We start from the raw sequence: 27,339 nt of genomic DNA, 5'->3' as shown, positions 1-27,339 counted from the left end.
CATCATTTGGAAAATAGGGCAAAAGCCAAAGTTTTAACAATGTGTAGTTGTTCAGAAACTCAATCCACTTTCTTCAAAGTGAGAGGTAAGTAGTCTTTTTTTTTTGCCCCCCAAAATGATTCCCAGCCCATGAAAAATAACTTTTTAAATGTGATGCACATTAGTGGGCCTTATATCCAGAGCTTGAGTTTAAAGGAAATTTTTATTTGGAGATCTTTACAAGGACCTGAAAAGCAAATAACCACTTTGACATAGCGTTGTAAATTAACATTCAAGCCATCCAAGCAAAATAATTAGAAGAGGTGTGTAGTAACGGTGCTAATTTGAATGTTTAGGCAGAAGTAGAGCTGTGACAGTTGCACTTTGCTCTTTAGCTGCATTTAATTTTGTTTTACACACATGTAAACATGTCATAAAGAATGCATCAAGATAAGTAGGAGTAGTCATATTGGAAAGACATATTTAAAAATTCCAGCAACTTCAACCGGACAGTTTTTTGAGGTAAATGAGCAAACTTTTCTCCTAAATTCAGATTCATGTATTGCTAGTACCAATAGTACCAGTTCTTAAAATTCTGCGTATATGTGTGTGTTTCAGAGAATTCTAATCCCAATATATTAAGTACATTTGATATACAGAATTTCTCCCTAAGTTAACAGATACCTACACAAGCATATTATCTTTTCTTGTGGGAAAACATACAAAGATGTTAGATTTCTCATAATTTTCAAAAGCCTCAAGATGGTCTAGAGATAGTCCTTATTATGATAATTCTCCACGAGGTTTCCCCCCTTCTCCCAATAAGCTGTCTCTTTTGAGGCCCTAATATCACTCAGTGATTCATTCAGTAATTCACCAAACTAGCATCATTTATTCAGTAGCCACTGTGGCACACCCTGGGCTACACAATAAAGGGGAACTAGTTAAAGGCAGAATTTTTTTCCCCTTTTGATTCACTTTTCCATCCCTAACATCAAGAAAACTGCTTGGCAGATGGTAGATGCTCAAAAGAATAATAGCTGAATGAAAGAATTAACAAAGAATGGGTAATTAATATAGGATGCCTGTCTCCAGGAGGTTCTATCTTATTTGTGTTTACAAGAGAAATAAAATAATTGGAGACATTTGTAGTCTCTGTTCATATAATTAAAGACATAAGGAATTTACATTGCCTAACTAGTTGAAAGGTGAAAATCCATGACTCTAATATTTAATCCCTTAACATAATAAACTAGATATCATTTTACACTTTTATCACATACTTTGCTATTCCTATTCTGATATGCAAAAATGGCGCTTGTGCTATTAATTAAATATTAGCTGTGTTTAGAGACATGTATACGATATATTTCAGAACAGAGACTGGCAAAACTTTTCTTAAAGAACCGTATAGTAAATATTTTAGGTTTTGGAAATCATGAGATCTTTGAGGGAACTCAACTCTGTCATTGTACTAGGCAAGCAGCCATAGGCAATATATAAATGAATGAATGTAATTCTGTTCCAGTAAAACTCTATTCACAGAAATAGGTGAAGGACAAGATTTGGTTCATGGACTGTGGTTTTGATCATCCTTGTTTTATTTTTTAATTTTTATTTTTTTTCATCCTTGTTTTAGAAAGTGAAAAAAAGCAATTTCCAGAGAACTTCTCTATGAAAAATTGGCACATAAATAATACTTCTGGATTAAGTGAGTTAAAATATCTCTCTTTAGACTTGTCATGAATGCCCTAGCCACACTGAAGAAAGACTCATATTAAGTTGACATCACTTCCCATAATTACTCCCCAGGATTATTCTTAGTACCTCCTCATTTTGTTTTATGTTACAATTTTCTTCTTAATTTTATTATGTGCTTTTCAGCATCTCTATTGCCTTTTAGGTAAAACTCAGATATCTCTAATCCTTCAATAATACCATAGAAATACAATTTCAGTTCTGCATTATGTATCTTAAGTGTTTTAACCGCTTTTGAAATGGAAACCAAACAAAATCAGGATTTTTCACTATAATTTTAGCACATAGTGACTTCTCCTTATTAGCACTCTCTCCTTTGGATTTGAGCCAGAACAGTTAGCACGTTGTTCTTCAGACATGGAACTGGAGTCTAAGAAGTTCAGGATACCCTGCCATGGTTAGGCCCAGCCCATCAATGCAGGGCTTTCCAGTGGGATCAGGCTGCTTCTTCCCCAGGAGCTTGGAAGCCCCACTATTTTGCATGTCTCTCTAAAAAATTTATATAAAAAAGTCTTGCAAGCTCTATTTCCATTTAATTAATTTTTTCCCTAGAGAATTATTTTCCTTTCTTTTCCTTTTTCTTTTTCTTTTTCTCTTTCTGTCTGTCTGTCTATAGAACTACTCTCTCTACATAAGAAAGCATCTGAGTATGTGGAAGAAAGAGCTCTCACAGAAGCTCTGGCACATGTCCAAACCTTGAGAACTGCCCCAAGTAGAAGATATATCGAATATCGATATTACCAAAATGGAACTAAAAAAGAAAAAATAAAAAGTAGAAAAGAATATCTGTAAAGTAGGTAACCATTTACCCTCTCTTCCCCAAAGTGTAATAATAACCCTAATCCACTGCCCTTTTTTCTTAAAGTCCAATTGCCCCTCCCCTACCAACCTTGGGCCTCTATAATAGTAAGTGCTTTTTAGTAGAATACTCCAGCATCTCATTAATTTCAATCTGGAATTAGCTAAAAAATTATAACTAACATTAATCTGAAAGTTTGTTTTTTGCTTCTGTCATGGATAACTCTACTCCCCAGTTTAAAGCTTATGCTTGATGCCTTTTGTATTGTTCTTGAAAGACACCAATGCTCCTCACTGCAGTGTAAGAAGGTGATAGAAAAGTGGAACAAAGTTGAGAAGTTTCCATAAGAGGGATTATAACAGTTGAGTTTATAGGAGGGAAGAATTATATGTGCAGCCAAAAAGGAAATCTTTAGAATTTACAGTCAAAAGAATGAAAGAGAATTAGTGGTACTTATATGATCTTTGAAGAAATCTTTGGTTTAAGAAACTAGTTTTTGCCTTGATAGTTATACTGGAATTAATCCCAGGACAAAAAAAATAGATCTATGATTGTGGTGTCATAGTGTCATTGATCTGGGTCTTTATTTTGCTTTGCTGCTTACTAATTAGTTGTGTGGTTATGAGGAAAACACATAATTTACCTCATATTTTTGTATAAATGACATAATATTTACTTATGATGTTTCTTATGAGCACAAAATATGATACTGTAACTTAAGGATTTTGTCAAGCAAAATTAATGAATAGAAATTAGAAATAAATGTTTGCTCTTTATATGTAGAGCACACAACAGCATTTTCAAGTAGTGTTAATCTTAAACCTAGGGCTTTGTTAAAATTTATCAGAGGCTTCTAGATGGTATTGAAGAGATGAAGAGTCAGGAATCAGGGCCCCCAGCCCTCAACCAAAGTAGCTCAGTGTTTGTTTTATATTTTGGGTTTTTTAGTAACAATTTGATCCCAAAAGGGTGTCTATTTACTTAAAAACTTGAAAACCACTTAAATAAAAAAAATAATTCAGTTATGATTTAGAAGATCCATACTGCAGTCACAGGTTTGGAACTTCTCAGCTATGTGACCTAAAAAGTTAAACAAATCTATCTAAAAATGGGTGTCTATTTACCCATGGTAATTTTGTAATAATTTATTCTTAGTTTGCTATGGATGCAATTTTTCCTAATTTTAAAGGCTAATTTGATTATCCCCTACAGTTCTGGGCTCAAATTTTTAGTAGCCGTTTTGTCTATTTTCTTTGGCAGTCTCTTCTTTGTTCAAAGTAAATCTGCATTTCTGAAGCTCCATGTGTTCTCACATTAAACACATACACAGTCACAGAAAAACAGATAGCTTTAACCTTATTTACCAACTAACAGTTTGGTAATATACTTTATTACCCCCTGAGGAAGGTCTTTAAGAAAGTATCAAATTATTTGAAGAGTATATTGATTAAGTACAAGTAAGAGTATATTGATTAAGAAATTAATTGTAATGAAAGTATTATAAAGTCAATTAATTCATGTCAAAAATAGTTATTTTATTCAACATGAGGTATATTTGCTGAGACAGACCTTATACCTTAATCTTAAGAAGCAGGGGCAGCAGGCACTTGAGTTCCATAAAACACAAATGTGTTTAGATCACCATTTAAAAAAATGCATTGTTTCTGAGTGAAATGCATAAGCCCTATATGCAGAGAACAGTGTGTTCTCTTCTAGGCAGATGGTATTGAGTTTTACCATGAATTTGAAACAAATGCTAAAAAACAGTGAATCTGATAATCACCAGGAAGACTACCTCAAGATTTTTTTCTCTGATTGATTTCTTTTTTGCAAATAATAAAATTGATAACTGTTGACATTGAGTACTTATTATGAACTAGTCACTATGTTTGGCTAATAGACATCAATGATCTCACTTAATCCACATAACATCTCTGTCAAATGGATATTAATACTATTATTTTGCAGATGAGGAAATAAGTTGGAGGCAGTTGAATGGTCTCTCATCTAGGAAGAGGTGGAAATGGATATGGGGCTCCATCACCCCACTTCCAGAGCCTATACAAGAACTCCTCTGACATTTAATTGTTTTATAACCAGCAACTTGACAGAGTGGGACACATCACATCAAGGAGTTCATTTTATTCAACATCAGGGAGTTACACTTCTTACAAGTAGATGTCTCCTGGGTAAGGGACTGCAATCCCTCCACTGGCGCTGTGAAACATTGGTGGTCATGACTGAAGGTTTGCTGGCAAAGTTGTTGCTGCATCCAGCCAGAGCATTCCAGAGCTGACGGATGTGTCTGTGACAGACTATCGTTCCTTCAGAGTTGATTTCACTCCAGTGGGGTGCGTGTTATGTCTGTGACTTGAAAAAGTATTCCATGTATTGCATGGATAATTCAAGGGATGGAGGCCACTTTATTTTACTGTGTTCCTCCTATAAAAGGGAGACATTTTTTTGAGCCCTCAATACAAAAAAAAAAAAAAAATGTGCATTTCCTGAGCAGCAACTGGCAGTGTATGTGTGTGCATGTGTCTGGGTCTGTGATGGTGTAATGAGAATATATATGTGTAAATGAGAATATATATGGATGTGTAAAAGTGAGTGAGAATGTGTGAGCACGTGGACTGGAGAATGTGTGTGTGACTCTGTGTTCTTAAGTGCATGCATGGTCAATCTTAAATTACGCTTTTTTCTTGGATTTGGCGACTAAGGTGCTCTGAATTAAATTTTTGTTTCAATTCTAGTAACTGCACTAATGTGGTGTCTATTTCATAAGCTAATTTTACCTTTTACTTTATCTTACAGTACTGCTATTGTTTATTCTATTTGTCTTGATTTCTTTATCTACCTTTCTCTTTTGGTGTTGCATGCATTTCCGTAGTGGAGCTCACTTTTTTTTTTTTTTTTTTTTTAATCTCAGGGTAAAAAGTCAACTTATAAGTAAATAAATTCCTTGAGACACAATATTCTCTTTAAAATGAGAATTAAAAAATCCTCTTTGGAACAACTGAGGGAAGTGTAAGAGTGTTTAAACTATTAAGCTTTATTCTACTATAAGGAATTATTGTTTCACAGTTCCTGGATACATTACCTTATGCTATTTACAACTTTAGGATGCTTTCCTGAGGTAGAGCCTTTATTCAGTACTATAAAATAAATATTTATTGGTACTGCATGCCAGGTACTGTTCCAAGCACTTAATATGTATTAACTTATTTGAATTCCACATAACCCTACTGGGCAGGTACTACTATTACTCCCATTTTACAAATAGGGAAACTGAGCACAGATAATTTACATTAATTTGTTTAATTTTAAAGAACTAAACTTGATGAAGTCATAATTTAAGACCAGTGTTATCAGCTTCTTTGTATTACTTTGGCACATGTGCTTGTTATTTGAAGAGTAGATATTATCTTTTCCTTTTCCTAGAGTTATTTTATTCTTACTATGTTAATTATTTTATTCATTTATTGTAAGATTACAATTTTCAAGAGTTTAAGGCCAAAGATGTAAATGATATTCAAATATGCCATCATAAGGCTGCTATTTTAAGTATCCATTAATTAGACATAATATTTTCAAATACAACATTTTCCTTCTTTTCACCAAAGACACCTACCTAATTTTAAAGGCTGAAATAAAATGCACCTCAAGTGGCATCTACTAGAATATTTAGAGCCACGATATTTGTACAAGTGCAAACACAAATGCCCATAAGCAAAATCATTAAAATGTGATATATTCACGTTGTAGAATACAAGGCAGCATAAAACTGATCTACAACTACACACAAAAATATGAATGTACTTCACAAATACAATGTTGTGAGAAAGAAACCAGACAAAACAGTATGTGTAATGTCGTTCAACTTCTCTGAAGGACAAAATAGGTAATATTAGAGGTCAAGATAATAGCCACCTTTGAATTATTTAATGGAAAGGAGCATGAGGAAAGCTTGTGGGTTCTGGTAACATTCTGTTTCTTAATCTGAGTGCTAGTTTCAAGGGGGCATTCTTCCTTTTTGTATTAAGGCATTAATTTTTTAGAGAAGTTTTAGGCCCATGGCAAAATTGAGAAGGTGTAGAAATTTCTCCACATATCTCTTGCCCCCACACTCGTGTAGCTTCTCCCAATTATCAACATCCACTACTGGGGTGGTACATCTGTTGCAACTGATGAATCTACATTGGCACATCATAATCGTCCATAGTCTGTAGTTCACCTTAGGGTTCACTCTTGGTGTCGTGCATTCTGTGGATTGGACAAATGTATATTGACATGTATCAATCACTAGAGTATCATAGAGAGTATTTTCAATGCCCTAAAAATGCCCTGTGTTCCATCTTTTTGTTCCTCTACTTCTATAACCCCTGGCAACAACTGATCTTTTTACAATCTCTATAGTTTTGCCTCCAGAATATCATATAGGTCGAATCACATAGTGTGTAGCCTTTTCAAATCAGTTTATTTCACGTAGTAATGTGCACTTAAGCTTCCTCCATGGCTTTTCATGACTTGATAGGAAATTTCTTTTAGCACTGGATAGTATTCTTGGATGTAACACAGTTTATTTAGACATTTACCTACTGAAGAACATTTTGGTTGCTTCTAAGTTTTGGCAAATGTAAATAAAGCTGCTATAAACATCCTTGTCCTGGACTTTGCTTAGGTATGTTTTCAATTCTTGAAAAAATACCAAGGAGAGTGAGTGGAGTATTTGGTATATTTAGCTTATATTTAATTGCTTTTTTTTTTAGGATTTTATTTATTTATTTATTTATTTATTTATTTATTCATGAGAGATACAGAGAGAGATGCAGACACATATGCAGAGGGAGAAGCAGGCTCCCTGTGGGGAGCCTGATGCTAGACTCAATCCCAGAACCCCTGGATCAAGCCATGAGCCAAAGGCAGATGCTCAACCACTGAGCCACCCAGGTGCCCCTCAAGTATATTTAGTTTTTATAAGAAACTGCCAAACTCTCTTTCAGATCGGCTGTACACTTTTCCATCGCCTTTAGCAATGAATGAGAATTCCTGTTGTTCCACATACACACTAGCATCTGGTATTGTCAGTGTTCCAGATTTTGACCATTTTATTAGGTCTGTTGTGCCGTCTTGATGTTTTAACTGGCATTTTCCTGATGAGATATCCTGTTGAGCATCTTTTCCTGAGCTTATTTGCCATCTATCCATTTTCTTGTTGAGGTATCTGTTAATGCCTTTGATCCATTCTTTTATTGGATTGTTTGTTTTCTTACTATTGGGTTTTAAGAGGTCTTTGTATTTTTTGGATAACAGTTCTTTATCAGATGCGTCTTTTTGAAACATTTCCTCCCAGTCTGTGTTTGTCTTCATATTCTTTTGAAAGTATCTTTGACAGAGCAGAAACTTTTAATTTTAATGAAGCCTAGTTTATCAGTTATTTCTTTCCTGGATTGTGGTGTTAGTGTTGTACCCAAAAATCATCACTGCACTCAAGGTCATCTAGGTCTTTCCTAAGTTATCCTCTGGCAATTTTATAATTTTGCATTTCACAATTAGGTCTATGACTCATTTTGAGTTAATTTGGGGGAAGGATATAATATCTGTGTCTGTATGTATGTACATATATATGTATGTACGTGTGTGGCTATCAAATTGTTCTAGCACTATTTGTTGAAAAGAGTATCTTTGACCCATTGTATTACCTATATTCCTTTGTTAAGGGACTATTTGTCAATTGACTATATCTGCATGGATCTGTTACTGGAGCTATATTCTATTCCATTGCTCTATTATTTCACCAATATTCTACTATTCTGATTACTAACACTTTATAAAGCCATGATTTTAAGTAGCATTAGTCCTGTGACTTTGTTCTCTTCCTTACGTAATGCGTTGGTTATCCTGAGTCTTTTGTTCCTCCATATAACCTTTAGAAATGGATTGTCAAATTCAGGAAATAATTTGCTTGATTTCTTGGGATTTTTATTGGGATTGTGTTGAATCTATAAATCAAGTTGGGAATAACCAACATCTTGACAATATTGAATCTTCCTATCTATGAACATTAAATATCTCTCCATTTACTTTTTCTTTGATTTCACTTATCACAGTTTTATAGTTTTCCTCACATAGGTATTGTACATATTTTGTTAGATTTATACTTGAATTTTTCATTTCTAGGAGGTGCTAATGTAAATGGTATTGTGTATTTAATTTCAAATTTCGTTTGTTCGTTGTTAGCATATAGAAAGCAATTGACTTTTGTATATTAACTTTGTAAACTGCAACCTGCTATAACAGCTTGTAGTTCCATATATTTGTTGATTCTTTCAGATTTTCTACGTAGATAACCATGTCATCTATAAATAAAAAGTTTTATTTCTTCATTCCCGATCCACATACTTTTATTTCCTCTTCTTGTCTTCTTGCATTAGCTAGAAGTGCCAGTATGATGTTGAAAAGGAGCGGTGAGAGGGGAGACCTTTGCCTTGTACCTGATTAGTGGGGAAGGTTTTGGTTTCTTTCATTAAGTATAATGTTAGCTGTGGGTTATTTGTAGATATTCTTTATCAAATTGAGGATGTTATCCTCTATTCTTGGTTTACTGAAAGTTTGAAAAAAACAGTGCTTATAAGCACTGGATTTTGACAATTTTTCTGTGTTATTGATGGATTACATTAATTGATTTTTAAATGTTGAACCGGCCTCACATATCTATGGTAAATCCCACATGGCTTTTGTATACAATTGTTTTATACATTGTTTGATTCAATTTGCTAACATTTTACTGAGGATTTTTGCATCTATGTACATGAGAAATGTTGGTCTGTAGTATTTTTTTTCTTTTTTTCTTTTAATGTCCTTGTCTAGTTTGGATATTGGGATATTAGAGCTTCCCTCATAGAATGAGTTAGGAAAGATTCCATTTGCTTCTATCCTCTGAAAGAAATTATAAAGTTATCTATATATACTGATGTAAAAAGATATTCCTTAGAAATAAATAGGTTGCAGAAGAAGATGCATGGGATTGCATGTGTTATGATCCAATTTGTGTTATAAATAGATTTTTTAATATATATTTCCAACTCTCCCTTTAAAAATGTATTTTGAAGTGGTTATACTCTCCAGCTCTTTTTTTGAGTACTCTGAAAATCTGTACCTTGGGGTGTCTGGGTGCCTCAGCTTGTCAAATATCTGACTTTTGATTTTAGCTCAGACCATGATCTCAGGGTCATGACATTGAGCCCTGTTTCTGTCTCCACACTCAGCATAAAGTCTGCTTAAGATTCTATCTCTCCCTCTCCTTCTCCTTCTGCCACTTCCCCTGCTTGCTCACTCTCTCTTTCCTAAATAAATAAATAAATAAATAAATAAATAAATAAATAAATAAATTCTTAAAAAAAAATCTGTACCTTCTCCACTCCTTGGTAGGTAATGCATACATGTGGACAATGACTTTTAAACACTCAAAGATATTAATTATTTCTGTGTTAATCTTTTCTCCTCTCCCCCATTTAGGACCTTCTTCAATCTGGAAGCCCGCAATGGAGAGGGAAGATGGGGTCCTACTGGATCTGTCTTTCACTCTGCTTACTTGTTTCCTTATTTTTAGCTGTCTGTTCTTTTCCAGATTCACTAAGGAGGTTGGGAAAGGATAGATGAAATGGAATGAGCTATAAAGCACAATGGGCCTGGGAGGTGGTTAAATGTGGTTCTTCCTTAAGTCCTGAGCATCATGTGATGTCCTGCAATGTTTATTACTGGAGTCACCTGGAGTCTTAGAAAATCTTAATTTTATCAGACCCTCAGGGCCCCCTAGGTGATTCTCTCATTTATGTGTTCATCATTGCCAAAATAATCTCTTTTCTAATATCCTGACATTCTTTCCACTTTCTCCATCTTTGTGTATTCTTCAGGTGAATTATGGGGTTTAAAAGTCATATCCTATTCTTCTGTGTTCTGTAATATAGTTCATATATGTACTGTGATCTTTGGGATTCTACAACATTAAGTTTAACATCTTGGTCTCTATTTTGTGAGCAACTCATCAGAAATGAAGCAGAGATAACATAATACTAGTATCATCTGGTAAACATCTAAGCATATATACACTCCACTACAAAACTTTGTGGTTACATTCTTGATACTGGTTACTTGAGTAACATTGCATAGAGTCTGCAGCACCACGGAAAACTTTTACTTACTTACTTACTTACTTATTTATTTATTTATTTATTTATTTATTTATTTTAAAGATTTTATTTATTTATTCATGAGAGACACAGAGAGAGAGGCAGAGACACACAGAGAGAGAGAAGCAGGCTCCCTGTGGAGCCTGAGCAGAACTCGATTCCAAGACCCCAGGATCATCACAAACTGAGCCAAAGGCAGATGCTCAACCATTGAGCCACCCAGGTGCCCTTTACTTTTTCAAATACCATTTTGGACACTTTACACTATATTTGCACCTTGAGCATCAGTTACTATAAACATCATCATCTTCGTCATCAATTGTATTTTAAAAATAAAAATAAATGAATAAAAATATGCAGCCTTTCTAACAGTTCCTATGCTTTGAGTCTCAGAATTATGCTATTGTTAAGATCTACACCCTCTACTTGTTTGGTGAAGAACAGCTGTGCTGTATAATATATTCCTCTGATCTTCCTGCTTTTATTCTTCAGGGAACCCTTGGGCAAATGACTACTGACAGTAATTCTCTCTTCCTCTTTTGGAAAAGGACCATAACTCAGCCTCTATTGAAAATTTTGTCTTCTTCACCTGTTATTTTCATTCAGCCAATTCTAACAATTGCCCTCCTCATTTTGTTCACTCTGAGATACTTCAGCCATTCTGTAATCACTCTATAGGTTAGACATTGATTGAGACTCACAAGGATTCAGTGTTACTCAGGATTTTCACAATTCAGGAATGTATGTCAAAGGTCATGAGACCCAGCATGATGATCATAATAGTAATAGACTTCTGTTTCAAGCACTGTTCGAAGCACTTTATTTATACAATTCATTTAATCCTCACAGCAGACCTATAAGGAAATAATTAAAATATTTTCATTTCACAGAAGAGAACTGAGGCACAGAGTGATGAAATACTTTGCCCAAGGTCATAGTATTAGTGGAGGAAGTGATTTCCAGCTGGTACTTAGGCAGTCTTGCTATGGAATATTTGCTTTTCACACTGAGGCTATACTCTCCTCAATATAGGGGACATTTTGTGAATCTGCTTGTCCTAACAGTAGAGAGACATGTAATGAGTATTTAAGTAAATGTCACTGAAGGTTAGCATACCTCTATGATCAATATTTTCCTCAACTTGTATGTGTAAATATGACAAGGTGAAAAAAACAAACTAATCAGTAATAAGTAGCATTTTCCAGCTCAAAGGTTATATCTCTTTTGGGATAGAATGAATAATTTCAAAGCACATGACCAACAGCGCATATAGATTTAATTTTTTTTTTTTTTTTTTTTAGTTTTTAAATTCTGCAAAGCAAGTACATTTAATTTCCTCTCAGGTTTTATGTTATATCAGTTAAACAGCTGAAACAATGTTTCATGAGAGTATTATTTCAACTGAGAACATCTGCAGTGAACTGGAACATCTTTTTTTCTCCAAGAGTTCATGTAAAGCTTACAAGAGGAATCCAACACTTTGTTCCATATCTGTAAAATATTTCTGTATTATTTAATGGCTTTCATGTATACCTCTAGTTTTAGTAATAATCTGGTTGGAAAAATGTCCTCAAAACTTTGGCATCATTACAGATAGGATATTATTTAAATAGCTGATGCTTAGGAAATACCTTTTTAAGTACTTTTATCTTGGTCATGTTTCAAATTTTCCGTAAATAAGCAAAATTATCCTGTGATGGTTTTCTTGCCTTTATATGTCATTGATTCGTTTTTTGCTTTATTACTGAGCTCAACACTGTTCAAACAAATGCCATTGAGTAAATTGATAACTTCATCTAAATCCAGTTTTATTTCTCTTGACTATTTTAGCTATCTCATGTTTTCTATCTGACTGATTCGTGGCATAGTTAAAGGCTGGCTTTGGAGCCAAATATTTTTCTCTTGTTGCCTGTCTTGGAGAATTCATTTATTATCTCTCAGTGTTAGTTTCCTCATTCATAACATGGAGGAAAAATTCTACCTTGCAAGGTTATTTTAATGATCAGAAATTTTTTATTTCAAATGTACTTCACAGCACCAATATATAGTAGGAATCAACTGGTAAAAACTATCATTAGTTACACTATCACAATCATCATTATCATCATTATCATCACATCGGGTTCAAACTAATTTCTTCATTATAATATAAACACAAGAGTCTTTTATTCCATGAAAAAATGATGTAAAAAGAGCTATTTCCATGCTAGATTTCAAAACATGGATGCCTTATCATTTCAAAAGTTGAGAGCAATAGTCCATACCTTACTATAAGCTCCATACTGTAAGAGTCAAGTAATACCCAATAAAATCAGAGAAAATGGCCAAAATAAATTGATACTGAACTTAAAATATTAAGAAACTAATTTGGCAACAGATAGCTATTTGATTCTTTTAATTTCATCTGATTTCATGTTGTCATGACATTAATAAAACATCATCTGTATGACAGCTTGTGTTTAGTTCCTATTAAGATGATTTATGTGATATAAGAACAACCCTGAAGACTACAGCTAAAGGTGAGATTTGATTATTCTTTTAGTTGCAGAGTGAACATGAAAATATTGTGCAGGTTAATTTTATATAGATGCAATTGACTTGACTATTAGAGTTATAAGATGCAAGAATGAAGCTAGAATATTTTATTTAGCATTTTGAGGCCCCTTGGGGACATTTAAGTTTTCCATGTTCACACAGATTCAGTTCATGATGATCTAAGTCCTCAGACTCTATATTTCTTTGGCATCTTTCCTTTAGTGCATTTTTATGTGAATGATTATTTCTGAGAAAACACGTTTTATATTTCAAAATATCCTAAATTGAGATATCCAGATTTGGTTATAGGTGTGTATATTAATGATTTTTTTTTAAAAAGACTTATTTATTTCAGAGAGAGAGAGAGAGAATAAGCACAAGAGGGGAGAAGGGTAGGGAGAGGGGGAGAGGGAGAAAGAGAGAGTGGGATGGGGAGCCACCAAGGGGCTCAATCTTACAACCCTGAGATCATGACCTGAGACAAAATCAACAGTCAATCACTTAACTGACTGAGCTACTAAGGTGCCCCTATTAATAATTATTTTAAGTTTGAAACTAAATTATTTTAATAATTAATATTAAATTAAATTAAATTATTTACCTATTTGTGTGGTTAGATATCTGTAATCTAAAATGAATACTGACTATCACAATAGTATTAAATACTTCACAAAACACTCTTGAGTTAAAGTGAAGGATCTTGAAGTAAAAACAAAACAAAACAAAACAAAATCCTTTTATCTCTTTAGAATCTAAAAATCACTTCTTCTTACTTTCCTGTTCTACTGGTTAGAATCTGAATGACATTATAAAATATTACTTTTATCTTTTTTTGTTTGTTTTTAATCTTTTTAATATTATGACCATTAAACTATTTCTTCTACAAATTAGTATATATTTATTGACTAAAAAAGAAATTGTCTAGTGATTAGAGGATTATGTTCTTCTAAAACATTAGATTGTATGTCAAAAACTTACAAGATGAAATTACAACCAGAACACAGACAATTGTAAAAGGCATTACTAGGGTTTTGTGATTCACTTTTGGAAACACTGGGTAAATATTTTATTTTAAAGGAAAATTATACTTCTAGTTACAGGCATATCATGATCTCTTTAAGCAAAATATTCAAGGCAATGATTATGATTTTTAAAATTATTTACAATAACTATCTTTTAAAATAATTTATCTGGTTAAATTTGCTATTTCTTTAAGGCAATATCAGCATAATGCCAAATTTAACATGAAACAAAATCATGAACTAATAATAATTATTTTCCCCTTCCTCAGGAAAAAAATAAATGATTATTATCTATTTTTAACATATTCTTTTAAAAAATTAGGTATGTTAGGAGAATATCCATTTAAGTGAAATTTTGTGTGTGGAATATCTGCTAGTTCTATATTATTTCCATTATTAGAGATACCGCAAATAGTTCCAATTATTTCACAATATTGTGGCATTTCATTATCTTAAACCCTATATTTCTATACTCTGTGTTTACCAGATAGGTTTATCTCAGAGAATAATGGCACTATCTCTTACAAATACAAATTGTCACATAGACATGCATAGATTGTAGAGCCGAGTGAAAAGGATGATCAGAAATGGGGAAAAAAAATTCTTCTCTCATTCTTAATAGTGCTGTAAAAGAAGAAAGCCATGAACAATTTTTTTTTTTGATCCATTTTTTTTCTTCCTAACTTGGAAACTTTAAATGAAAACTTATAGCTGGAAGTCAACTTAATAATATGGTTGAGAGATATTTCTTGGCCTTTCTTAAATGAAAATAATATAATAATTAATAAATTTTCATATAGTCTTAAAGATTTCAACATAGTTATTTTTTTTTCTTCTTCATAAGGCCTTAATCCCAAACTATCGAAGTCACTATCTTTGCTCTGTGGCCCTTTCATCTTTTTTAAAAAATTAATTTGGTCATTTTGGGATTCTGGGAATCTTTTTATTTTAATTGCATGTTCTATTGTTAAGCCTTTACTTTCATTTATAACAAACTACTCTTTTTTAATAACACAAGGAAGGCTCTGAGGAGCAAGAGACTGATTGGCTCATTACTGCTGGTTGAAAAGCACTGTGATGCACAGATTTCTCAGACAAGGGCAGATGATTTTTCTATAAAACCTCAACCTTTCATGTTCTACACTCAACTTTCAGAAGAATAGATAGGAAAAAAATTCCACGATCCCCAAACAAATAGCAGAGACGAGTTTGTAGAGGAAAGCACTCATTATTTTGTCTGCTCCTATTGTTTATTTCAATGAAAAGAATGAAAGCAACTCTGAAAAGAACTTAGAATTGTATGTAGAAAACAGAACTGAAGCCAGAAGAATGGATAATTTTTATTGACTTTTGACATGCACTGTCAAAAGTCCCTGCTTTAGTGGGACTAATTATCTCAGAAGTTTAGAACTTGGCACACTGAGGTTAAGAGATTGACATCTAAGTTGGTCACCTAACTTTGTTCTTGAACCACAGGGTAAACTTCGAACTCTTGCCAAGAAATATTAACTATGACATCATTTGGGAGCTAAAACAGCCTCTTTTATTTTTCCATGAAGTCTAGACAGGTTAAGTTACTTGCCTCAATTCTTAAGTTAATTCGGGACAGAGTGAGGTCTAGAACAATGGTCTGTTGTTATTACATAGAACCTCACTTACTTCACTCAAAGGACCAGAAAGGATTGAGTGAGTGAGTGAGTGAGTGAGTGAGTGGAGAGAGTGAGAGAGAGAGAAAGAGAGAAATCTAGAAGGTCCCTGTCAAGTTAGCAGGATAGTAATAGTTATTCATTTATTCATTAATTGGAAATGTCTATGAAGTTCCTATAACCAGCTATACAGTGTGATAGGTGTTCAGAACAAAGAAATAAATCTCTGACTTGAGAAGATCTTAAATGATCAGTTGCTATCAGATGAGAGGGATTTTGTGATGGATTTATTTATGAGAAGAGTATAGTTAAGTTTCTTTTGAAGAGTTCTTGCTGATGCCCACGTTGAGAATTCTTAGTAGTTTGTCTATGTGGGGCCTACTGCGTAGATCATCAGCCTGTAGATGTACCTCTCTGGAGTAGAAGAAAAACAGTTGAGCACTTTGTTTCTATATTTTTCAGACTCTTTAGGGAATTTAACATTGCTGTTACAATGTTATAGACAAAGAGTTTAAGTAAATAATGTCATCAAATGTGTAAGTGGTAAAATCATAAGTAGAACCCAGATAATCTGATCACTGGCTCTGTGCTATTCCTCTGACACTATTCTGATATAAGAGTGATGTTAATGTCTCCCAATGTGCTTTCTTCTTTTTAAATAAAATCAAAATATATTTTAGTGAATTAGAGCTATATGATTCAATAATATTATCCATTTATTTAGAGCATATTTTACCAAGTTTCTGTGCTAAGTATTTTATAATAATTATCTAACTTAATTATTAAAATGATCCCGGAAATACACATAAATTATTCACCTGACTGTTCAGGGATTTCAGACTTAGAGAGACTATGCAACTTACTAGTTCCCTGGTTTTGACCACTGGTAGAGTTAAGGTTTAAATTTTGATCAATTCACTGCCAAAGACCATGCTCAGGAAAAAAAATGCAATTATTTTAGCTCTTTCAGGTATAAACCACTAGTGTTGTCTGTAAATGTCATGCCAGTGTAAAACATTGCAAAACACCACACTACACATTTTCTTTCACACAAAAGACCAACTGAGTAGAGCAAGTAAGTTATTAAATGAAGCGAACAAAGAACAGAGTGGAAGATGAAAAATGAATTCACAACTTCAGTAGTCAAGAAAGCTATGTCAGAAAAGACAGAAGACAGGCAAGGAAGAAGACAGAAAAGCTATGTCAAATGGCTGGGGATGCTTTTGCTCATGTGTAGTGAGAGGATTTAGCTACAAACTATGTTCACTCTGGAATAGAACACATCTGGGAAGACATTGAACTTATTTCCACATATTTAACTTATTTCTATATTTTACTGCTCAATAATAAAAAAATAACTTTGCAGTACCTTGAAAATAAAAGGCAAGTCTATAGAATAATGAGGTTGTCAAAAGGACTTCACTCCTCTACAGCGAATCAGGAAAATCCAGTGTTAGTGTTGTTGACATGTTCTGAGGATTTGTTACTTTTGACAAAGAATTTTATTTTGTCATATGGTATCACAAGCAGAGAGCTTATAGAGCAGCACAGCTCCCAAATCATTCTTCTTCTTTAAGTGTCTAGTCTAGTCACCCAGAAAACATGGCCCATAAATTATCGTTGTTAAAATTTATAACCTAAATATTTTATATTCTGACTGAAAAGTAAGCCTAAGTCCTGGAGACATATAACTTTTATGTCTGTAGCTCTGGTCTCTTTGCCAATAATGGTTCATTCACATTTTGTTTCATGTTGGTATATCTGCTCAGAACCTTACATATAGAGAAAAGAAGACTTTCTAACATTTAACACCTGTTTGAAGCCAAAGAGGGGCAAGATACAAGTAATTAGATTCCAGTTTATATTTCCACAAACATTTTGACAGATAGTAATACATATCTCCCTCTATTTAACCTGTTATCCAGGGTATTTGGTGATGTGGCAACATAATGACAAGACTTTCAATGCAGGTATCTGCTCATTGTTAGAACAAGGAAAATGAAAAAGATCACACTTAGCCTCAATCCTGGCATTAACTTCTACTTGTTGCACAGATAAAGGACACCATCTTACCATGATACCCCCAACTTCTCTATACACATACACATACACACATAATTCTTAAACAAGGACAATACAAAAGTATAATGAATCAGTAAAAATCTACTTGGAGTACCTAGGACATGGAACTGACCTGAAATATAATAATAACAACAAAAAGAAAAAAATCAGTAATTATCATATTTCCATCCATGAATGCTATTAAATATTTTATAAACATGTCTCGTATGTTCTTTGTGACATCCTCACATGGGCACTATTTATATCCTCAATTTAAGCAATTTAAGCAATTTATCACTTGTCAAGTCTCTGGCAGTGGCATATCCAGATTGAAATTCAAAGTTGACTATTTCCAATTCCATGTTCTTCCATTCCATACCATTTTGCCTTTAGGAATGCCAGTATGCTAATAGGGACTATAATGTCACCATATTAGGAAGTGAAGAAAGGCATTGATGAGCTACAACCACAGAGGAAACTCATGGTGAAAGAGTAATAAAATGGTGACTTAAAGATTTTTGGAAAGATTTAACATTAAGCAACTTCAGTGTATGAAAGAAACTAATGAGTCATGAAAAGGAAGGGGCAAAGCTCTCTTCGAAATATCTTTAAAGACTATTTATTTATTTGAGAGAGACAGAGCCATGGTGGAAGGGTAAAAGGAGAGGGATAGAGAGAATATCAAGCAGACTCTGTGCTGAATATGGAGTCAGATGATGGACTTAATCTCAGAATTCTGAGATCATGACCTGATTTGAAAGCAAGAGTTGGATGTTCAATTGACTGAGCCACCTAGGTGCCCCTAAAACATCTTGATCACTAATTTTTAAGAGACATTTCCTGATATTAAAAGCAGTAGATAAAGTAGATCATCAACAGTTGAATAACACAGTGCAACTGGTGAGGCGGAATGAGGAGTATTCAATGAACTATCAAACCCAACACACTTAAGGATAAAGCCATATTTGACAATGTGAAGATGTGTGACTGTTTTCTCATAAAGTGCATACGTCTTATAGATAGCATGATAGAGATCTAAATTCTAGGGTAAATGTCTCAGTAGTATTTAGACTTGGGATTTTATATATTATTGTTAATAATTGCTGCAATTTGAGAGATTAGAACTCTGGAGCAGGAGGAAAAGTACTAAGCTGATAATAGAACAGAGTGGATTGCTTGTCTAAATTAGGAGAGGAAAGGATGCTCAGAAATAATCAGGGATCCAAGTGGTGTTATGAGATGTAAGAGAAGTCATAGCAGAGAGGGAATGGTGGACATTGGCCAAGGCACAATTCAGGTCCAGAAAGACAATGACTCGGGCCCATGGAACTTGAGAATTCAGAGGTAATAATGCTCTCAAAGAGAACAGTTTTGTTATGAAGACAAAGGCCAGAATGCAAGGTGTGATAGGGAGATAAGGAAAGACAAATTCCATGTGCAAGAAACTATTCAATAAATTTTAGGTAAAAACAAATGTTATAAATAATGGAAGATATATACACATAGATAGATATAGATATAAATATAGATATAGATATATGATATCCAGGAAGAGGAGAGAGGAGGGGAAGAGAGTAGAGGGAGAGAAAGAGAGAGAGAGAAAGGGCATAATGGAGCAAGGATCAATTGCTAAATTATGAATCATAAAAGGATATTTGAACCCTTCATATGAAAAACTGAAATGACTATTGCATAATCAGGAGTCTGAATTCTTTTCACAAACTAAGTGGATCTTATTCTTGTTACCTCTCAGAGCATCGATAATGCACAAACTGTGATAATGCCTACTATTTGTCATGCCTTGCTGAATCATCAGACCTGGTGCCCCTGACAAGATATAGGATGTCTATACAAGGGTACTAGACATCAGGGCTTGCCTGGAGTGGAAAGAATATCTGAATATGACAACTATCTTTTAGTCTTTCACCATCTTTTTTTTTTTTTCCTACTGTAACAGTTCTAAGTGCTTCAGGGTACTCTTAGATGAGACCAAAAAACGAAACTGATACTTTGAAAATCTTCTATCCTTAGTGATGGCCACATGATCACCAGCCACAAGAGAAAGTAGAATTGGAAAAAAAAAAAAAACCCAAAAACAAAAAACCTGATTAGTATTCCAGGAACAAGAAATAAACTGCACTGGAAGGCAGAAAAGGGACTGGGAATATGAACCTATGGATGGTGTCCAGATTTAATTTGTTCCATTTTACAAGTTAAATCATGATCTTCCTAATGACCAGCTCCCTAGGCAGATACACAGATGTATAGCCATTAACGACTGACAGGATCTGGGATGACTTTTTAGCCTCAGCTTAGGCTGTTAGTGCCATAATATTTGAAGCCACACGGCAGGCTGCTAAACACAAAGCCTGAACTTCATTTTTATTGCCTATATTCTATTTTGAAAAAAGTTGAGGGAGTACAGGGCCAGACATTAAATGAAAAATCTGTGATGACAGATGTAAGAACCTTTACAACCTTCTGAGTTGTAAACTACCTCATTCATTTATTCTTCTCAACGGCTTTTTGAGATCTGTAGCTTCCACTCCGTTTTTGGAATTAAGCAAACAGGAGTATATCCATGATAATCCCTCATGTGAGTTCTTCCCTTGAGCTTCTAGTTGTTCTTTGTTCTTCCTTACAGCTTCACCTTCTTTTCTGGCTCCTTAAGTGTTGCCATGCCACAGGAGGCCTCTTCGGTCCTCTCTCATTCTAACTTCCCTGGTGAAGCTCCTAGTTCTAGGGTTCAAATTCCACAAATATGCCAATAACTCCTAAATCAGATCAGCTGAGATCTAGACATTTCTACATAGTATATAGCTCAAAGATTTAACATCAAAAGTTAATTTGTTATATATATCCCAAAGCTAGCTCCTTCCTCCTCCTGTATTCCTATCATTACTGCAATCTACCTGGTTTCTACATTTTTTACTTCTCTCTCTCTCCATCAGGCCCTTCTGCCAATTAATCTAAGACCTGTTGATTCTTATCTAAATATTTCACAAGTCCATCGCCACTTCCTTGTTCTGGATCACTATTGTCCTTTCCTTGTACTGTTGCTCCAGCAGGAGTCCCTGCCTCTGATTCATTTCCTACACTGACATCAAAAGAGCCTTCCTGACATGCATATCTTATCAGGTCATGTTTTTGCTTGTAAGTTTTCAGAAAATTCTGACTAGGTTCCCCATTGATTCAAAGCTGGTCAGTGTCATATGCAAGGCCCTTCATGATGTGACTCTTGCTTCCCTCATCAGCTTCATTTATTTCCACTTGCAATGCTCTCTCTCTCTCACTTTAACACACCCTAAATTCTATTCCCAACTGAACATACTATGCTCTTGGCACCTCTAAGTGAGAACATCTGTTACTCCCTATGTCAAGGTGATCTTTTCTCTATTTCTGCCCTGGATTAATAAATACCACTTACCCTTCAGGATCCAGCTCTACCATTTCTTCCACCTTGAAGCCTTCCCTGAGTGATTCCTCTACAAGCCTCCATGGCATGCAACTCTATTGCAGGCAGCACTTAAAACCCAGAAGCACTCTGATTTTCTCTCTATTTTTCTTTCTTTGTGCACTTTTGAGAGCACAAGAACAAAACCAGTAAGTTGCAGAATCAGAATTCAAATCTAGTTCTGCTCTCTCTCTCCATTGGGCCATACTGCTTGAAAGTCATCCCATGGTGTGTGGCAATCTAGCCTCCTAACTAACTTCCTTGTAAGTTTTAGTTGTAAGGGGTCAGAAATTTCCATGCATACTTGTTCTTACTTCATCATATATTTATTAAATCTTTCATCACCGGAATCACCAAAATAATATGGATGATTATGGTACTCTACCAACTTTCCCCATTTGAACTGATACACATGCACCTTGCTTTGTGCTCATCTCAGCCTATCAATAACCAATGCTGTAGTTTGACTGGACCTTGTGGTTCTTATTATGATTGCCAAATATCCTTAAGCAATAAACATCAGGAAAATTTGAAAAAAAAAGGGGGGGGGAATGGTTTTATTATTCACCAATCCTGGAAAGCACATGGCACACCTGCTGCCACACAGTGAGGTCATGGGTAGAGAAAGAGAGAGAAAGCTTGGGCCTGCAATTGTTTTAATTTGGGTAGAAGGCGGAGGCCTAGGATTTTAGAGGCTCACTCTTTATTGGTGAATTCAAAACATAACAGCAGAAATTTAGATCATGGGAAGAGGAAAAACAGGAAGCCCAGAGACAGTTGCCAAAATCAGCCAAGATTTCTAAAACAAAGGAGCCTGGTGTGGAGGGGGTTTGGCTAGCTCTTTATCTAGTCCGTGGCTGGCAATGTGTTTATTTGAGATAGCCATCTTTGAAGTGGAAGCCTTTTTGAAATGGACACCTTGACAATCAAAGCTTAAGTTAGGCACTTGCATTACAATAAAAGAAAACACATCTGTCAGGGCTTACACTAAAACTATTAGGTTTAAGGAGACTTTAGGACACTAGTTCTCAAATTTGGCTGCATATTGAAATTGCCCCAGGAGTTTTAAAAAATACCAATACCTGGATTCTATCCTCTGAAGGTTTGATTTATTTGTTATGGGGTACTGCCTAGGCATCAGGATTTTTTCAAAGCCTATGAGATCATTCGAACATGCAGTGTTGTTTGAGAACCACTGCCTCTGAAAAGATCTAGCTTACTGGCTCTTCTCAAAAGTGAAGCAAGTATAGAGAGCTTAAGGACTAACTTGAGGTTAAATGATACAGATCATATGAGTAATTAGTCACATGTGATTGATTCCTGATTTGAAGATTGGCTGCCCATGCAGTTAAAATTAGGTAGGATTTTGGGACTCTGTCCCCACTGCAATGATGTTATATTGTAGGAAAGGGAAAAGCCATCTCTTTTCTAAGATATCTCCGCCCTCTTCTGAGGGCTAATAAAACATCAATACCCTCCATCTGTTTCATGCTTGTGATAAATATGTTCAGATCTATTTCATCAAGTATGTCCTTTATTAAGTACTTCATTAGGTACTTTCAGATTATATAGTTTTTCTACAATTTTGAGACAATTTATTGATCTAACTTTTAAAAAAATATAATCAGCAAGCAGTGAGTTAGAGTTTTGGGCTAATAAATATTATTTAAAAGGTATGTAGGAAATCTCAGTCTAGACATGTACATAATTCATGGGATTAAGAGGAGGGGCTTTGGGATCAGCCAGTGTTGAGTTTAAGTGTTGCCCCTGCACACGAGTTTAATAGTGTTGGGCAAGTCACTTGACTTTTCTGAATCAGTTTCCATAAGGAGGATAGTAACCATGCTGTCTATGGTGATAAATATCAGCTCCTATGAATTTATTGTTGCAGGATTTCTTTTCCTTCGGTGCCTGTGGTTCTTGGTCAAGCCTCTTCGACGAATTAAGAGGTAGACCAGATGAAGAGTGGTGGGCAGCAAAGCAACGTTTGTTGAGTGATAGTAGTACAGAGTTCCCAAAGAGGGAGGGACCAAAGAGAGAGTTGCTACTTTAGTTTCTAAGTCTAGGGTTTTTAAGGGCTTGTTGGTGGGCTGCTTTAATCTGATTAACCTTCCATGCACTTGTCACCCAACCAGGGTTTTGTCCACACATTCATCTACCTATCACAGAGTTGTCCATGTGGGAAAGGGTGGAAGGCTCCTTCCAGGGTGGTGTAAAATCCTTTTAAGGAGGTTTTCTCTTAGGGCAGGGGCCCCTTGGCCCTGCCGACTGTCTTAAGACTATTATTCTTCATTAGTATTATACATATGTGAGTGGCATGTTGGTGATACAAAGAGGGAGTGGTCACTATGATTTGGCAGCAGTACTCAGAAAAGGTTTTATGAAGGAAAGTACAAGATGAGTTGAGTTTAATGGAGGAATTGGTATTCTGCAGGGTACGTATTCCATATTTTCCTAAGTGAAGACACTAAGACTAGAGAAGTTAAGTCCCGTATATAAAGTCAACATATTCAAGGTGTTAGAGGTGAGCTCTAATTAGACTCAGTCCTCTCTCCACAATGTTCTTGTTTATTTAGGCTTAACACTCAGAATGTGGCACAGATCTCCTTACATCCAACTTCCCCTTAACATTAAAATTACTAGCTAGACAGCACTCTTTCCCAATTTGGGCTAAACATTTTTTACAAACCAAGGACATCTAAGTGGTGCCAACTCTCCTGGTTGAAACTTCAAGTAATGAGGCTCCAAGGAATTGGGAGTAACCCTTGGAAACAAAATAGAAACAAGACTGAAATGCCAATTAATAAAAAATACACTAAATAAATACATATTAAATATACACTAAAATATACACTAATAAAACATACCCTCTGAGAGAGGGCAACAAGTATGGTTGCCTGAGGCATGTTTTTTAACTCTGAAGAACATGTCTTTCTTCTCCCCAGAGTCTGAGAGCCAAAACATCATCTTCCTCTGTGATGGAGAACTTGGCTGGGTTTTCATGCTTCTGGTAGTGCAAACTTGACAAATGTTGAGGGAAGCCACAGCAAAGATGTGACCTAGGCAATCTGAGGCTCCTCACACCCTTCCCTGTCTTTGGAATGTGCATTCTGCTTGCCTTCTCCATTCCCAGAAGCTGCCCTGAGGACATGGCTTTGAGATAGTGATGTGGTTAAGACTATCTAGACAGTACATATGATTAAATCTAGTGAAGGCCTCTATATAAACTTTTAAGATTTGGTGGGCAGGTGTGGAGATCTACTTGTCTTTCAATGACCCAAGACAAACTTTGTATGTAAGTTCCCTTCCCCATTAAGCCTGCCACCTACCAATCTGGAGTGGCTTGCCTCTTTCTTGGGTCTCTCCCTGTCTTCTATGTTCAGGGGCTAGTTTCAGGTTACATCTGGTGAGCTCCCAAGGAACTTGTGAACCAACTGACACTTCTCAGTCTTCCTGTCACAATTCCTTTATCTTCACAATGGATGGATAGCAGCTATTTTGTAGGGTCAGCACGAAGTTTGACTACAATAAAGCATGCAAAATATTTTGTAAACTATAAAGTTTTGTACTGGTATCGATATTCCTACTCTTACCTGAAGTACAATGACTGACTGTTCCAGGGTAGATTGAAAGCTGTAAATATTTTCTCAGAGCAAACATTTCTGCTGCAGGGAAACTGGCATTTTGCTTCATTTTCCACCCTGCACTTGTATTGGAAGTAGTTAATGGTAAATCCTTGGTCGTGTGAGGTGATGGATGATTACCTAATTAAGAAGGCATTCCCTTCATTCTTTCTAATCTATCTGAAAAAAACATTATCTGCTTGATTTTATGCTCAAATTCATTGTTTCAGGGTATATGGGAAGCTAGTAAAAAAAACAAAACAGATGGGAAATAGTGAGGGGGCCAACCAAAAGTATTTTGGAAATCTTTAAAAAGATCTAGGAAGTAGAAGAGATTTCTAATGGGATCCTGGGCTCCAATTTTCTGTTCTCAATTAGTTAATGCATTTCACTCTTTCATCAATTACAGCCCATAAAATGCCTGCTATTATTTCCCACCAGGTCTGCTTTTCCTCTCATGCAATAGGATCCCAGAGGGGAGAATAAAACAAACAAAAAAATAGTGTTTCTCAGAAACAGGATGGATGTGCTCTGAGAAGTACCACTGGTAGCAAACAATCCCCTTCGTAGGGGAAAAAAGAATTCCCTACATCTTTAGAATCTTAGAATAACTTGTAAATCAGCTGATAGGAGAGGGCCTTAAGGGGAGACCAAATAGGTTTATCATTTCATTGCCCATCATTTTTCTTGCTTAGTAATGTCCATCTCACTAGATAACCCTTCTTAATCCTTTGCTTTGATTTTTAAAATGTCTTAAAATGTATGTTAAATTTACAAGTTAAGAATCTAAACACATTAATTTGCATGGAAAAAGAGTAAGGCACTAAAAAATACTATCCTGAGACATGCACTTTCTTGCCTTAATAGCCAAGTTTTTTTATAATGGTATTTTTATAGTATCTTATAAAGGTATGTTTATAAGGTATGTTTGTTTGTTTGTTTGTTTATTCATGAGAGACAGAGAGAGAGGCAGAGACACAGGGAGAGGGAGAAGCGGGCTCCCTTTTTAGGAGCCTGATGCAGGACTGGATCCCAGGACCGCGGGATCATGACCTGAGGCAAAGGCAGATGCTCAACCACTGAACCACCCAGATGCCCCGATAGCCAAGTTTTAAGTCAAATACAAGTAAGCAACTAAGTAGGGACTATGTGAATGCTTTTAATTTAAGGACCCACCAGGGATCTGGGTTGTTTTGGAGAATACAAATGAATGTATATTCATAATCTTCATAATTTTCCCTGCCTTCAACAACTCAGAAATGCCCTATGCTTAAATGGAATTAATAAAATATCAAAATATTAAGAGATTTATAGCTACCCTTTTAATAGATGAGGAAACCAAGGTCAAATTAAGTGATCTGTTTGTTTGGCTTAAATAACCAGTTAGGGATGCTCATGTGGACTATAGTAAAAGCCTTTGGCTTTCATTATATTCGCATGTTAAATTACCAGAATATAGAACTACATATATATATATATTTTTTTTTTTTTTCCCCATAATACCTTAAACCTGGCCCACAAAGTTTATTTGGAACAAAGAAAAAGAAAGTTGTTTCTATTGCTGGCACAATTCATTGTTTCTCAATTGAAATTCAGCTTCTAAAAGTATAGTAAGGGGAACAATTGGGATATGAGGGAATGATGAACTCCAAGGGGTAATTATATAGAGATTTATTTGAATCTTTCACTTTTCCATTTCTACTGATTCTGATTCTAGATAAATATATCTGTGATCAGACCACAGAAGCGTCTGGTTACAGTACTTTCTAAGCCCACATGACAGCTACTCTCCCGGTCTACCTGGAGTCTAACCACTGGTTTGGGGATATATAAATTTATTCTCTTGATAGCTATTTCCTCAATTGCTTTCAGTCCACAGATGTCTCATTTCAAATAATGATTGGTTTTATTTTTTTATTTTTTAAAGATTTTTATTTATTTATTCTTGAGAGACAGAGAGAGGCTGAGACATAGGCAAAGGGAGAAGCAGGCTCCATGCAGGGAGCCCAATGTGGGACCCAATCCCAGGACCCTGGGATCATGCACTGACACGAAGGCAGATGCTCAACCTCTGAGCCACCCAGGCTTCCCACTGATTGGCTTTATTATATGAAATGTGTGGGGTGAGCAAAAGACGACTGACTGAGCATTTTTTTCCTTTTTTTTTTTTTTTTTTTTTCAGTCAGGCAATGACTCAAGATGAGTGATTCCTTCACAGTATGCCACTTACAATCCTATCATGATGAACTGGTTTGCCAGAAAGAGAAGAT

At 35.1% G+C, this 27,339-nt stretch overlaps 1 long non-coding RNA gene across 5 annotated transcripts in view; it reads right to left on the bottom strand.

Annotated features, from left to right (window-relative positions):
- The window catches only part of LOC140639466 (uncharacterized), a 115,696-nt gene that overhangs the window by 47,865 nt on the left and 40,492 nt on the right, over window positions 1-27,339 (bottom strand). For all 5 annotated transcript variants that reach the window (XR_012036177.1, XR_012036181.1, XR_012036178.1 and 2 more), the window contains one exon: window positions 24,776-24,968. This is a non-coding gene — a long non-coding RNA (uncharacterized lncRNA). The remainder of the gene's footprint in view (window positions 1-24,775; window positions 24,969-27,339) is intronic.

This window comes from Canis lupus, chromosome 9 (assembly GCF_048164855.1).
Source record: "Canis lupus baileyi chromosome 9, mCanLup2.hap1, whole genome shotgun sequence".
NCBI lineage: Eukaryota > Metazoa > Chordata > Mammalia > Carnivora > Canidae > Canis > Canis lupus.
This window is presented reverse-complemented; position numbering and strand designations above follow the sequence as displayed.